At 43.6% G+C, this 14,822-nt stretch overlaps 2 pseudogenes across 1 annotated transcript; both read right to left on the bottom strand.

Annotated features, from left to right (window-relative positions):
* Positions 1-479: 479 nt before the first annotated feature.
* Positions 480-7,501, bottom strand: LOC120678004 (annotated as a pseudogene). The gene is made up of 12 exons (XR_005676466.1): positions 7,334-7,501; positions 6,869-7,257; positions 6,482-6,581; positions 4,261-4,364; positions 4,041-4,177; positions 3,497-3,944; positions 3,223-3,398; positions 2,939-3,097; positions 2,767-2,847; positions 1,774-1,875; positions 1,534-1,692; positions 480-1,450 (listed from the first exon to the last, which is right to left on the bottom strand). The product of XR_005676466.1 is annotated as a condensin-2 complex subunit H2-like (transcript).
* Positions 7,502-10,387: 2,886 nt separating this feature from the next.
* On the bottom strand, positions 10,388-14,092 carry LOC120677993 (annotated as a pseudogene).
* Between the last annotated feature and the right edge of the window lie 730 nt (positions 14,093-14,822).

The following is a 14,822-nucleotide window of genomic DNA, read 5'->3' as shown; positions in this document are numbered from 1 at the left end:
AAGACAGTATATATGTTCGGTGATATCAAAGACATTTTGGTGATTTCGTCACTCTCAATACTTGAGTATTTACAGGGTGTACTATACAGCAAAATTAATTAGTCTGTACTCTGTACTGTGTTAGGCTCACCACGGGGAGCAGAGCAGCCTTTGACGTGTTTGTGTTTTATAGGAACCACTCAATCCTAGTACCATGTCCAAAAAAAAAAAGTATCTGAGTTTCAGATACCAAACAAAAAACGAATGAAAATGTCACCCATTCAAACAAAACACCCCTGAATTAAAATGCAGCAGGTGTGAGATCCAATTGTTTATTCATGTGTTGCGTCTCTCTGGTTGCCATTTCGTGGCTGCTTTAGACTACAGATGATTAGGTGTAGAAATTGATTTATTTATTTTTGAATAATAATTTTTAGAATAACATAAATCTGAAATTGCGGAGGACATCCATTGTAGTGTTGAATCATGTAGTTTTAGAATAATAAAAACACCAGCAACATACAATAGACTTGGCATCGCGCTAGTTTATTGTCGTACCGCTATAAAAGGGCAAGTCCGTCCAACAATTCATGCTTGCCCTGTTAGCATTACACTTGAGAGCTGATACCAATACACACAAAACAGCACAATGAACAACACCCGCTAGCTACGCCTAAGTCTAAACTTAGGCGTCACAGCCCATCCTGCCTACGAAGCCACTACTGAAGTCACAACAATTAGAAGAATCAGACCCTAGATGCCCACGAGTCAGTTTGCCATTGGCATTCATCCGCTAGATTCCAGATTGATCGGCTGCATTAGGTGAGCAGCTAACCTTCGCCTTCGCTTCCCATCTGGTAGTCAGCCTTCGCTTCTTGGGGGAGGACTCACCACCTTTGCCTGCATTTTGCAATGGGGACTTGACTCTCTTCCACCTAATCCTGCCTACGAAGCCACCACTGAAGTCACAACAATTAGAAGAATCAGACTCTAGATGCCCACGAGTCAGTTTGCCATTGGCATTCATCCGCTAGATTCCAGATTGATCGGCTGCATTAGGTGAGCAGATAACCTTCGCCTTCGCTTCCCATCTGGTAGTCAGCCTTCGCTTCTTGGGGGAGGACTTACCACCTTTGCCTGCATTTTGCAATGGGGACTTGACTCTCTTCGGAGCAAAGTGTGCCTCCATTTCTGGCCTCTGGATTCCAGATTGATCGGCTGCATTAGGTGAGCAGCTGACTTTCGCCTTCGCTTCCCATCTGGTAGTCAGCCCTCGCTTCTTGGGGGAGGACTCACCACCTTTGCCTGCATTTTGCAGTGGGGACTTGACTCTCTTCCGAGCAAAGTGTGCCTCCATTTCTGGCCTCCGGTTGGGACCAATGAGCCTTACATGGAATGGATTCTCTGCTGTGTAACACACCAACTCATTTGTGGCTTGTCCTTTGTCCAGATCAACACTTCTGCCGTTCACCTGTAACATTCACGTGGCTAAAAAAATGCTTGGAGTTGCACCAGATGACCAGATTACGAAACTGGAAGAAAAGGGAAGTTTACCAACTGGAGAAGGGCAGAGAATGTTCTGGCAACCTCATATTTTGGTCTGCCACTAACAATCTCACTAAAAGATGCAGTTCCTGTATTGTCAGTTCTTGATGAAAGTGTGTCAAGGATTTGCTCCCCATATGAACCGATATCAAAAGGTGGGTTTTTATCCTGACAAGACATGAATGTAGGGGTGAGCGCTAAACAAGTTAATGGATGAAAATTTGTAAGCAGTTCAAGCCAGCAACAAACCTGCTCTTCCAAGGCATCCTCAATTCTTTCTTTCCATGTTGAAACTCGAGCATCCATCTCACTCTGCTTTTCAGCCTCAGCGATGCTGGCAAGGAGAGCATTCTGTATGAAGAATTATCTGTCAGTTTTGGAAGTTAAAGAGAAAAGGCAAATTCAGGACACAACTCAAAATTAAAGTTCGCAACTGCAATTTGGATTCTAGAAATCAACAGGCAAAATAAAGTTTCCAATCACATAAAAGCTTTGAAGCATCACCTCCAGGTGAGTTTTGAGGATTTTATGTGTGTGGGTGGATGTGTAATATAGCTTCGCTTTAACGTCATGTCATTAAGACTTTAGGTGTTTTTTTTCACGAACGCGCCTGAACATGTATATTTCATTAAGTGGGATAGAGAGTGCGATCGCACACACGTCCAAGCCAGAAAAGGGCTTAGGTGGCACCAAAAACAAAAGAGCTTGTTACACTAAAGGAAATAAAAAGTGACCTACGACTAAGAATCTAACTCCACATCTGAAAATATTCAGCTGAGACATGCATGCATCTCATTGTCCAGGCAGGAACAACATTGAGGAGAAACAACCATATGGCCAAAACAGTATGCCTTAAGTCCTTAACCAGTGCATGAATGAAAGGTGGAAGCACATTAAATATACCAGCATAATATTTTATTACTGCCAAGGATTGTTGCGTGGGAATTTACTAATCACAAGCAGTCAGTTCCTCCTGACACTTTATTCCAGAAACTTGTTTGTAAAACCCAACACATGACAAGGATGCAATATCAGAATTGTTGGGAAGACATTGCAACTAATCCTACAAGCAATTTTGTCCAATGCAGAAATAATCTATTATAATAAGGTTTATCCTAGCGTGTTTTGACATGCTTACACCTTATATATATTTAGCCAACATATTGACTTATAGGGCACCAAGATGCTTGTAACCACACAAGACATAGATGTAAATGGACTATAGAACCATTAAAAACTCACCAGATGTGACCGACACAAGTCGTCGAGGCTTGTATGTGTATTTATGTCATCCTGTGTACCATTCGGAGTTGCAGCAATAGTCTGAACAGAGGAAAAATAAAAATGAAATATTACCCAAGTCTTGGATAGCTAAACACAGGAACCAGCAAATAAAAATGTCAATTAAATAAACCTCGCCAGGATATGTTGGAACATAAGGATCAACATCTATGTCATTTGGCATGTCTGGATCATCACTCTCAAAATTAATGCCAGTATTTGATCCATTGTCATCTTTCAAATCTCCAAACACATTGGGATTTTCTTCTCCAAATTCAAATGATCTCAAAAACTGCATGTTGGATGGTTAACAAATTAAATAATTTCTAGTTCACCAAAAAAGATATAAATTAAATAAGTCAAATCAAAAGATTAGACATGCCTAATTTACATGGACACTGTAACAATGCTGATTACCTTTTCAAAACGAGGGGGTGATTGGGAACCATAATGTTCCTCCTGCTGAGACTGCTGCGCTTCAAAAGATTTAGCATGTTCAGGTATGACGACGCCATCCATCTTTGCCATAGGAAAAAGAAATGTGAGAGTTTTCTTTTTCGAAGTGCCAATAACCGCCCGTGGAGAACCTTTCACTGCTCCAAAACAGATCAGTAAAGACAGTTCAATACATAGGTCATCAAAATAGCTTTACAAGGCACTAAACAAAAGAGATATATCCAACTTCCAGTACCTCTTCGGTAAGGCCGAATCTTTAGGTTGCCAGGTTCATGTGGATTCAAAGGTTTCCATGGATCCTCATCATCAGAATAATCTCCAACAGGATCCTCTATATCATCTGGGTGAGGCATTTCAACATCATCAGCAAAGCTAGGTTCAACAGGATCAGACCAATGGTTGTCATCAGGAATGGTTTCTTGAGTTGAAGATTGGTCAGGATTCCCCTGGGTTGGATCTAGACCTCCTAAGACTTTTCCAGCGGACGATTTACGACCTGTGCCCGCTGATCTAGCATTTGGGGAAGTGAAAACATTGGCTCGGCTTTTAGAAGGTGCTGAACTGCCTTGATGAGCCACACTATTTTCTTTACCAGAATGTTTTCCTTGCAGGAAGTCAAAAACAGCTGGTGCATCACAAGGATCCAGCAGGAGGAAATCTCCATAAAAATCACATGTTGCTAACTGCAATACATAAATAATTATGACTATTTCAGTATGGAAGTAAAATTTGACCAAATTTGGCCAGAAGGTTTTGCTAAAGGGGGATAGAAAGCTTACCAAATATGTGTCTAGCTCACTCGCTTCACTATCCAGACAGTCCCCTTCAAACACCAGTAGATTTGCTGGTGGCCTCACAATTTTGCTTCGTAAACCATCTCGATTGACATTGTTATTCAGAGATGTCCTTGATTCCGCTGGAAATTTAAACAGGGTTCAAAAAAATGTTCTTAGCTCCATGACATTCCAAGTAAGCTCATTCAGTGATGGATTCACTTACCAGGGACATCATCTAACCCCATAAATATATCATCTTCTTCATTGGCAATCGTGCTAGGGTCACTTTGATTAGCTTGAGCTGAGCCATTTTCCAGTTGATCCTGCCTGGTATAATTATAATGCTTTAGACTATTGTAGCTAATAAGAAAAGATTAGCATGTTATAGTATTAGAGAAATCCTCAAAATATCATTTAAATGTTGAACACCTAAGGTGTCACGCTGGTCTAGACTCTAGACGATCATAAGAACCACTCTTGTACATACAATGACAACTTGATGAATCAGAATTCTATTCTCCCAGCAGTACTATAAGCTGAGAGTTGTCAAGATGTTTATCAGACTATTGCAGCATTTTCCCACTACTTAAAGAGTGTTCCAAAAATGTAGGAGTGAAATAATCAAACAGTAAGGCAAGATCATAGTTTATAAGGCTGCAAGGCGAGACATGGCAAGCCACTCATTCGAGTGGACTAGGCGGCACCTAGGCGACCATAAGGCGAGGCAAGGCAATGCCTTACAATTATAAGAAATAGGAAAATGGCAGCAGGGAATAGGCAAGAAAAAGGGAAAAAGAAAAAACAGAAAAGGGCAAATGTAAAGAGAATGGTTGGCCCAGCCCAATAAGCAGCCCACGAGTGTGTCATTATCCCTTCTCAGGTCATCTCTCATCTCACGGGCGCAGAGCAGCGGTGCCGCATCTTCTCCCTGCTTCACGCACACAGATGCGCGCCGCCGCATCTCCCTCCTTCATGCAGGTGCAGTTTCGTCGCATCTCCTCCCTCATGGCTCACGTAGGTAGAGCGTCGCCCGCCCATCCTCGCGCTGCTCCTGGCTGCATGCACTTAGCCTGCCTCCGCTCCCTTCACTACCTCCTGCTGCTGCTCCCTCAGATCCGCCGCAGATGACCCAAGCGGCAACAGATCTGGTGGGGATGAGCGAGGAGGTAGCTGTATGGCCTCTCCCTATCGATTTCCTCTGCTTTTGGCTAGGCGATGGGGACGCCTTACACCCTGCAAGCGCCTCGACGACTAGGCGACGACTTGTTTTTTTGTTTGGAAAGGAGTCGGCAGGGAAGATCCCTACTTATTTTTTTTTTCATTTTATTATATATATGGGCAAGAATACAAAGAATAAAGTAATATACCTGCTGACTACGTTGAAACCTAAGCACCTAAGGCGTACATGAGGCAATGTGTACCCTCCTCTCAATGGAGGTGGAACAGGGTTCAAGGCAGTAAAGGAGGACATGCTTACAGTAATATTAAGAGTGGCAGCAGCAATGGTGAAACAAAGGAGGAGGCAATGGAGCCATTGGTATTGTGGAAGGGGCAATGGAGGAAATGGAGCCATTGGTATTGTGAAAGGGGCTGACCCTGATGGCAAGTAATATTCCATTGGAATTTCCAAATATTCCATTGGAATTTCCAAATTCGTCGGGGTCGGCTGACACCGATGGCAAGCTGTAGCTCCACCCCTGCACCTACGTGATGCTTTAGTACCATGATTAGATCACTATCTTCCAAAGTACAGGAAGGCCTTCGTTTAGCATTATCTTGGCATTGATCCCTTTGAGCACAGAGTAAATCTAACCAAGTGAACATGGATTTGGGCCATCTACTTGAGCTCAATTCTTGGGACCTACATATAGAGTTTAAGACAATAAAATGCCCGGCATGGTGGAGTCCCAAGAGGAAGAATGATACTCCCTCCGTTCCAAATTGTAATTCATTTGACTTTTTCAACCCCAAGTTTGACCATTCGTCTTGTTCAACAAAATGTGTAAAATATCACTTCTTTTGTTGTGCCATGCTTTATTAACAAAAGGTCCTTAAGAATGACTTAAATTTGACTATGTTTGCACAATTTTTTTGAATAAGACGAGTGGTCAAACTTGGGGTTAAACAAGTCAAACGAATTATAAATTGGAACGGAGGGAGTAGGTGCCAGCAGAGATAATCTGAAACAGGCATACTCCATCGAGGTTCCTATGAGGGGGATACATATGCCTTATTTTGAAACTCTATGGTTTCCAAACCAAGCAGCAAATGTGTATCTGCCGCATTTTTAAAGCCTACTCATTTAAGATGCACAAAAATGTAGAATGCATTTATCACTGTCGGTTTCAGGCCCACATTCGACAACGGTAACGTTACATACAGTGTCCAGGGAACCAATTAGTACATAACGGATAAAAATGAAATCAGCATCAATCTTTACTTACTTCTTTTGCGAAAGGAACTCTAACGCATGAAGCACCAACGAGTACAAGAACTCCACCTTCCTACTGTACACTTGAACCGATCCTTGGAGTAATAATGCGGCTGCAGATAAGGAAAAACAAATTAACAGGGCAACTGCCGACTTGAAAAAGGAAAGAACTTTGCTGTGATGTGATACCCATATTAAATTGTCCTTAGGAAGGCTAAACCTTGGGTGAGCTAAACAACTAAAAAGAAGCTGGTTTCTTTAACATTATTCAAGCAAAGGAAATAACACAACGCAAAATGAAGCAAGTCCACATGTTCCAGGCTCCATCCATAGTCAATCCATCCCTGCTCTACAGACCCCTACAAATAGCACAAAACCCCGGCCCTCCGCACCACCGTACCTTCGGCAAAGTTGACAGAGTGGGCCCCGTCCTCGCCGGAGACCTCCCCTGAGCAGATCTTGAGCAGGTACTCCTCGAGGCTCTTGGCAACGTCCACCTCCCAATTCGACTCGGGATCCCTATTCGCCTGCAGAATCGGGAACCTCCCGCTGTTCGAGCCCACCTCCCGTAAGCCGCCGTCCATGCCTCCGTCCCAGGCTAGAGGCTGCTAGGCCCAAGAAAACATCTTTTTTGCGGGATTAGGGCTAGAAACCCGGTTCCAGAAGCAGGGGGCGCCAACCTCAGGGAGCAGGGGCCGCCGACCTCTAGCCTCCAGGGGCAATGCCGGCCTGCAGGGTAGCCGGCGGCGCCGACCGGGCATGCAGGAAGAGGGTGGCGACGGCGAGGTCCTGCAGGAGGGGCGGCATCAAATCTGTGGAGAGCTAGAGAGGCGCCATGGCCGGATGCCGGATGGGAAGGACAAACCGGGGACGCGTCTCCGGAGGGGGAGGTGAGGGCGAGGAGGCCCCTTCCGGCGGCGGGGTGGCGCACCGGAGGCCCGGAGCAAGCGCCGGTGGGCGGCGGAGGGCGCAGATCGGGCGGCGTTTGGAGGTACCGAGGGACGGAGGGAGGCGACGGGAGGGGAGGGAGGCGTCAGAACGAGCGGTCGTCTCAATGTTGGGTTAAATTTTTCCAGAATGCTTATGGGCTTGGGCTTAGCAATTGAGATGCTAACTTTTTTTTACTCGGTGGGCTAAAAATTTAGGTATGCCATGGTATACCCGGCCCACCTACTGAGTCCGCCCATGCTACTGGGTCCGCCCATGCTACTAGGCCCAAGAAAACATCTTTTTTTGCGGGATTAGGGATAGAAACCCGGTTCCAGAAGCTTCTGAAAATGGGCGGGAGACGTAGGTGCGAGGAATCGGAGATACGAAGGGGAAGGGAAAGCGGAAGAAGGGGGCAAGCCGGCAAGGGTTGGGAGAGGGTTTGGGAAATTTTGGATTTCGGGGTTCTCCCGCTCGATGGATTTGGGTTAGCGTGAAAGAAGAAACCCGTTCGCTGTGACGTGGAACCCCCTCTATGGTTACGTTCGGATACAGGGAAATAGGAGGGATAGGGAAAGGCAAGGAAATAAGGGGATAGGGATAGGGATAGGGAAAGGCCTGCCTGCCGCGTCGCCTGCTTGCCAGCCACATAAGGACTCATCCGACGGCCGTGTGCACACAACATCTCCAGCAGTTTCTCAATAAGATGTTATTAGAATGTCTCAATATTTTTTTCATAAATTATTGGGAGGGATACTTTTACAGTCTCCTAATAGTTTTGTCCCAACACAATTTATATTGGGTGAGCATGAATCCTCTCTTTATTTGAGAGGAGATAGAGTAAAATATTGGGATATCTCAATAGTTATTGAGAAAAAAGATATATATTGGGAAACTGCTAGAGCACATTCTTTTCCTAATAGTAGAAGTTTATTGGGGAATAGGGGGACTGCTGGAGATGCACTCAGGGCGTATTTGATATGGACCAAAATGGGGTGGCCGAGTCCAGGAGCTGTAAGGCCCCGTTTAGTTCTCAAAAAAATTATACAGTATTCGTCACATCGAATTTTTAAACACATGCATAAAGTATTAAATGGAATTAAAAAAATTACTAATTACACAGTCTAACTGATTACCACGAGATGAATTTTTTAAGCCTAATTAGTCTATAATTGAATATTATTTGTTAAGTAACAACGAAATGTGCTACAATATCAAAATCAAAAAAATTTCACCAACTAAACACCCGTCCGTGTTTGATTTACTTGGTCCGGTTCGGAGCCTTGCCACCGGCGTGCAAATTCCCTTCTCACTCCTGTATCTGCCAATACGCTCATCGGTTTCGTTTCTTCGCGGTCTGGCTTCCGCGAGCTCGCGCGGGCGATTCTGGGCAACGAAAAGCCTGGGTTGGGGTTGGGCCAGGCTACAGGATGCAAAATCAAACACAAAAAGATCTGGGTCGGGCTCTAATGCTGCAACACAATCAAACAAGCTGCCTTATGCACATGTGGGCAGGCCGTGGCTGGCCTAAGCCTGGCTCGCCGTCCAGGCTGCGTAGAGCGCAGAAATCAAACACACCTTGGGTTTGGGTTTGGGTTTGTTCGGTTGCACACGGTTTCATTTCGGGCCCGGAATAATAGAAATAATAAAGGCTTGTTCGGTTGCACACGGTTTCATTCCGGGCCCGGAATGATAGAAATAATAAGAGATATAATAAGAGGTCCGAATTTATTCCGGGTCGGAAACTACTTACAACAAAATAAGCTCATAATAGATACAACAAAAGATCCAGATTCATTCCCCATCTCTAGACTCATGGATTGATTCCAGGTCTCTTGTTGTATCTATTGTGAGCTTATTTTGTTGCAAGTAGTTTTCGACCCGGAATAAATCCGGGTCTCTTGTTATATCTCTTATTGTTTCTATCATTCCGGGCTTGTAATAAAACCGTGTGCAACCGAACAAGCCCTAAAAGATATAATAAGAGGTCCGGATTTATTCCGAGTCGGAAACTACTTACAACAAAATAAGCTCATAATAGATACAACAAAAGACCCGGATTCATTCCCCATCTCTAGACTCATGGATTGATTCCGGGTCTCTTGTTGTATCTATTATGAGCTTATTTTGTTGCAAATAGTTTTCGACCCGGAATAAATCCGGGTCTCTTGTTATATCTCTTATTGTTTCTATCATTCTGGGCCCGGAATAAAACCGTGTGCAACCGAACAAGCCCTAAACGAGCGTGCGCCCCGGTGGCCATGAATGTTTTCTTCAAATCTTAGAGGATGAAAATAGAGGATGAGGAGTGCGGTAGCCTTAAACTGCTTTGGTTAATTTATGAATGTTTTCTTCAAATCTTAGAGGATGAAAATAGAGGATGAGTGCGGGTAGCCTTAAACTGCTTTGGTTAATTTGTATACGACTTCTGTAAAAATCATGTATTCCAATTCTTAAAAAAAATCATGTATTTCAAACGGCCCTCGGTGCATGTACTAGTTCCATTCAATAGCTACAGTGTGTATCTAAATACATAGCAAAAGTTATGTACTTCGAAAAATCCAAATAAACAAATAGATGGAGTATAAGTTAACATATACCTTTGCTAGTCTTCCTCATACAATTTTTTTTAGGGAAAACTGGATAAGCAAAGTCACATATATAATACTCTATTCTATTCAAATTGCAAGTTGTTTTGACTTTTGGCTTTTCTATATTCATAGTCTAGAATCTAGATACATAGCAAAAGCTATATATACAAGCCAAAACTGGTTTCTGACTAAGTTCAGAATGGTTAGTAGTGCGCCCTGTATGTGGCATATACGTATCATCCTCTGTGTAAACGTGATCTTTTGCATTTCCGTTTATCTTTATAAATGGAAATGGGGCTTGCCCTTGTCTGGAAAAAAAAAGTACAAGCCAAAACAACTTACAATTCGGAATGAAGTGAGCGTAAATTGTGTAAGACACAAATCAGCTCTAACGAAACAAATAAGGACAACAACATTCTTTTTCATGAACTGCATTCACACATGTTTCATCAAGAGAGGATGAAAAGTTGCGATACAACAGCTTCTAGGCTTGGCACTGTGACAACAACATGCATGTGATGGCACACTGAAAAACACAACCATGTTTGGTTTCTTAATTAACAAGATGGATGGATCATCAGGTCATCATCATCACCAGAGATCAGAGATCATGATGGGTAGCATCATCAGTTTAGCTGCCCGCTGTTGACTATGACGACCTTGGTCTTTGGCACGCTGGTCTCTTGGCCTTGAGCTTCGATCTTGCGGACCACGTCCATCCCTTCCACCACCTTACCAAACACAACATGTTTCCCGTCCAGCTTCTTCTGCAACCTTCAGTTTGCATGCATTGCACGCACAAAATTAACCAAGTAGCAGCAGGTAGTAGGCACACCGTCATATCAGCGACAGTAAACAATCTCAAAAATCAAAACTGGTCAAAATGCATGTAAACTCATCACAGCTATGCTCAAGAACATTCAAGGGATTGATTAAAAAAAAACTGTAGTTGTAAGGGATTGATTATATACTACTGGTTTTCATCTACAGTGGTGATGAAGAACTGGGAGCCGTTGGAGTCTGGTCCGTAGTTGGCCATGGACAGGGTACCTGCAGATCGCACATGAGAGATTCATTCAGAGGTGATCAAGCAACTCGCTGTGCAGCTCCATTCCATGCATACATATACATGGAAGTGTGTTTTTTGTGGTTGCAAGTTAATTGCAACTAGTAGCTAGGGTTTCAGACTTTCAGCTCAGCATTTTGCTAGTCATCAGTATATGTGTACGTAGTACCTACCGGCTTTAGCGTGGTTGAGCTTGAAGTTCTCGTCAGGGAACTCTCGGTGCTGCCGTAGATGGATTCGATCCCCGTTCCGTTGCCGTTTATGAAATCGCCTCCTTGGATCATGAACCCCGAGATGATCCTGTGGAATGTTGATCCCTTGTACCACAGAGGCTTGCCGGACTTGCCAATCCCTTTCTCCCCTATATATATATATATATATATATATATATATATATATACTAGCTGGTATCCCCGTGCAAGCAGCAAGCATAAATTATAGTACATCATAGTTCATATGTATGATCAATTGATCATACTTGGAATAAAAAAAATAGTATAATTAGTTAGAAGATGCATGCATCTGTCCTATTCTCTTGAGGCAGCGACAATTGGTTGCAACACAGATATTCAGAAGCAGCTGTAAAGAACACATGGGAAAAATATTTGGAGGTTAAAAACAGTCTTGTACTGATGAAATAGGTATGGATCATGCCATGATCAATTTTGGAGGGAAGATTTAGTACCTTATAAGATGTGAGCCGCATATTAGGGACCATAGAACACAAAGGGCTTTGTAAAAGGGGAACGAAGGCTTTGCAATCCTTGCATGGATGTATACGGTGTAGTGAAACCTGAAGTTGAAAGAATTGTATCACGGAGTAAATAATTAGAACTGGCTGGTGGTGTCAGCGGCACACTGTCAGATATTATATCTACCAACAAAATTATTAACCAAACAGGATATGGTGAAGGATGAGATTGTCCAAACCAATTTCATAGTTTCTAAAATTGGCAGGTGAACAGGCTGCAAACAGAACACCCGTTACATAAACAGAAAGCAGTTTTATGAGATTAGTCAATAAAAATGGTGTCATGTTCTCTCATGAGATCAATGCAGATTTGTATACCATTTTACCTAAAATACGGTACCACGTACAGGAGAAGCTTCACATAAATCTATAAGTAAAAAGAACATTAGGTGAATTATAGGTGTAAGCAGAGTTACCATGTTGACTAACTTCAAATAGAAGAGCTGTGATTGTAAGAACCATCGTCCTAAATCCTTCCAACACATCATAATATTAGTAGTTATTATTATGGTGGGTATTGTCCAGAAAAAAAAAATAGATACCTGTTTTAGTTCAGGTCAGCCAATCAGCAATTGTCAGCATGGCCATATACCATTGGGGAAGTCGTCAATGTAAGTGGATAATGACCTACAAAATAATAACAAATGAAAATTGAGCTTACCTATCCTTTCTTATTATATTTCTTGCATCAGATTGGGCAACCACTATGGAAATAATGCGATGTCTCATGCAAACGAAAACTGAGCAGATCTAGGAAGGACCAAATATCGTGGTAGGTGTAGACGTTTGTGGTTGGTGAGCAAGCTGTATGGGAAACCAAATTAGCAGTCCTGTTGTTTACTATTAGGCACTGAAACATTGGTAATGTCAGGAAAATGTGGACATGGTTTTCAGGAACATAAACAGAGCAGTACTACTGTCAAAAGTAGTTCATTAGGATAATTTTGGGAAGTATTAGGGTGATGTACAAATAACCTGTTATGAATAACATAATAGACTCCCAGGGACAGGCTGAATAATTTTTTTTTGACAAAGCATTCATATAACAGCATCATACAACATGTAAACGCGGTACTTCCGTTGTAGTTACAAAGGGAAAGCAAAAGCATATATGAGATTACTCCTGAAGAAAATCTAAGCATATTACAAAATAGGACCATATGTTGGCAAAAACTTTGTTGAAGATATGAGATAGTCAGCAATGAGGGTCATATTCCAGGTTGTCTCTGGATCATAGCACTTAAATTAGGTTAGATATTTCACATTTCTGTTATTTGTATTTGGTCAGAATATGTGCAATCTGGCCTGCTCCCCATCCTGGCTGCAAAAGTCAGAATGGATGCACATATGCCACGAAGGACCAATTGTTACTACAACTCCAGGAATAGGATGTGATGAAAGGTATGATGCATGGACTCATGAGTCATGAAGTATTGCAGAATTAAGAATTTCACTAGTTCAGTCCCCTTCCTGACCATGTGTGAATGCAACCTGAAGGGATGGAAACAATGCAGAGAGGTCGCGAAGATCCACATCCTGTATCAAGCAACAATATACATCAGTGGTTGCCTGACTGCATCTCTGCATCTATCAAAAGCAAAGATGCAACATGGAGGGACGCGAGCAGTTCGGAGAGGCCGTCATGATTCACATCTTGTACATAAATTCCTTATCTAGCCAAATCAAGCTGCAGAAACCAAATCGAAAGGTGTAGAAAATAACCTACTGCAGAAACCAAATCGAAAGGTATATAAAAAATATCCTGGAACAAAGACATGAAAAAGCAATGGAGCGGACGTCAGAAATGAAGATCTAGAACTATAAATCGCTGGATGCACGATGCCGTATCTTGAGTAAAAGTGCTTCAGGCCCCGTGGGGTGGGCGTACCTGGTGGGTGGTCATCCCAGCGAAGGGCCTGATGGTGAGCTGCTGCCACATCCGGCCGTAGACCTAAGCCGACAACGGCGACGGAGAGGAAGAGCGGGCTCGCGTCACCCGCGCCGATGCGCCGCCCAAGGGGGGTGACGGCCGCCGGAGCTGAGGCCGGTGCTGGGGCCGGGCCAGCGGTCGCGCTACCCGCATCGATGCGCCGGCCGGAGCCGCACGCGAGGTGGAAGCCGCGGCGTTGGCAGGCACGCCGGGGTGCGCGAGGGCGAGGAGGCCTGGGGGAGGAGGGAGGTGGGCGTAGGCGGGCCGGCGGCGCTGGCACCGCGCGCGGCCGCTGGAGTCTGGAGAGCGCAGGCGCGTGAGGTGGAGCCGGCGAGGGAATCGGACGGGGTTTGGTTATTTGGATCGGTACTATTGCAATATTGCAATTTTTAAAAATTTGAAATATACTATTACAATTCGTCTAAGGCTGTGTTTACGTGTTTTGCAAAAAAAATTTACAATGGAATCTTACTAATTTGAAGTACTAAATGAAGTCTATTTACAAAACTTTTTGCACAGATGGGTTGTAAATCGCGAGACGAATCTAATGATGCTAATTAATCCATAATCAATTAATAATTAGCGAATTGTTACTGTAGCATCACTGTTGCAAATCATGGATTAAGTAGGCTCATTAGATTCGTCTCGCGATTTACAGCTCATTTATGCAAAAAGTTTTATAAATAGACTTCATTTAGTACTCCATATATGTGTCGAAACATTTGATTTAATGTTTTTTTGTGTTTACGGGATTTATGGGATGGGAAGAGCCTAATTTGAGATGTACCATTACAACTTTAAGTTTCATCGAGATGTGCCATTTTCTACGTATACAACCGGCTTGGGCCCATTGTCAGGTGTATGAGCACCATACACATTTTCGTATGGACTTTTTTACCCTTATATGAAGTGACAGCCTGAAACTCTCAAACTCACGCTCTCTTTCTCCTTGTCTCGTTCGTTTCTCCTCACCTCTCTCACGCACACACTGTCACCACCGGGCCCGACGCCGGAACCCTAGCCGCCGGCGACCCGGGAGGCCGCGGCCCTGGCCTTGCCCGCGACGCCGGCCGCCGCCGTTGTGCCGCC

Source organism: Panicum virgatum, chromosome 2K (assembly GCF_016808335.1).
Source record: "Panicum virgatum strain AP13 chromosome 2K, P.virgatum_v5, whole genome shotgun sequence".
In the NCBI taxonomy this organism is placed as follows: Eukaryota; Viridiplantae; Streptophyta; class Magnoliopsida; order Poales; family Poaceae; genus Panicum; species Panicum virgatum.
Note: the sequence above shows the minus strand (reverse complement) of the source record. Positions and strands in the feature narration are given on the sequence as shown.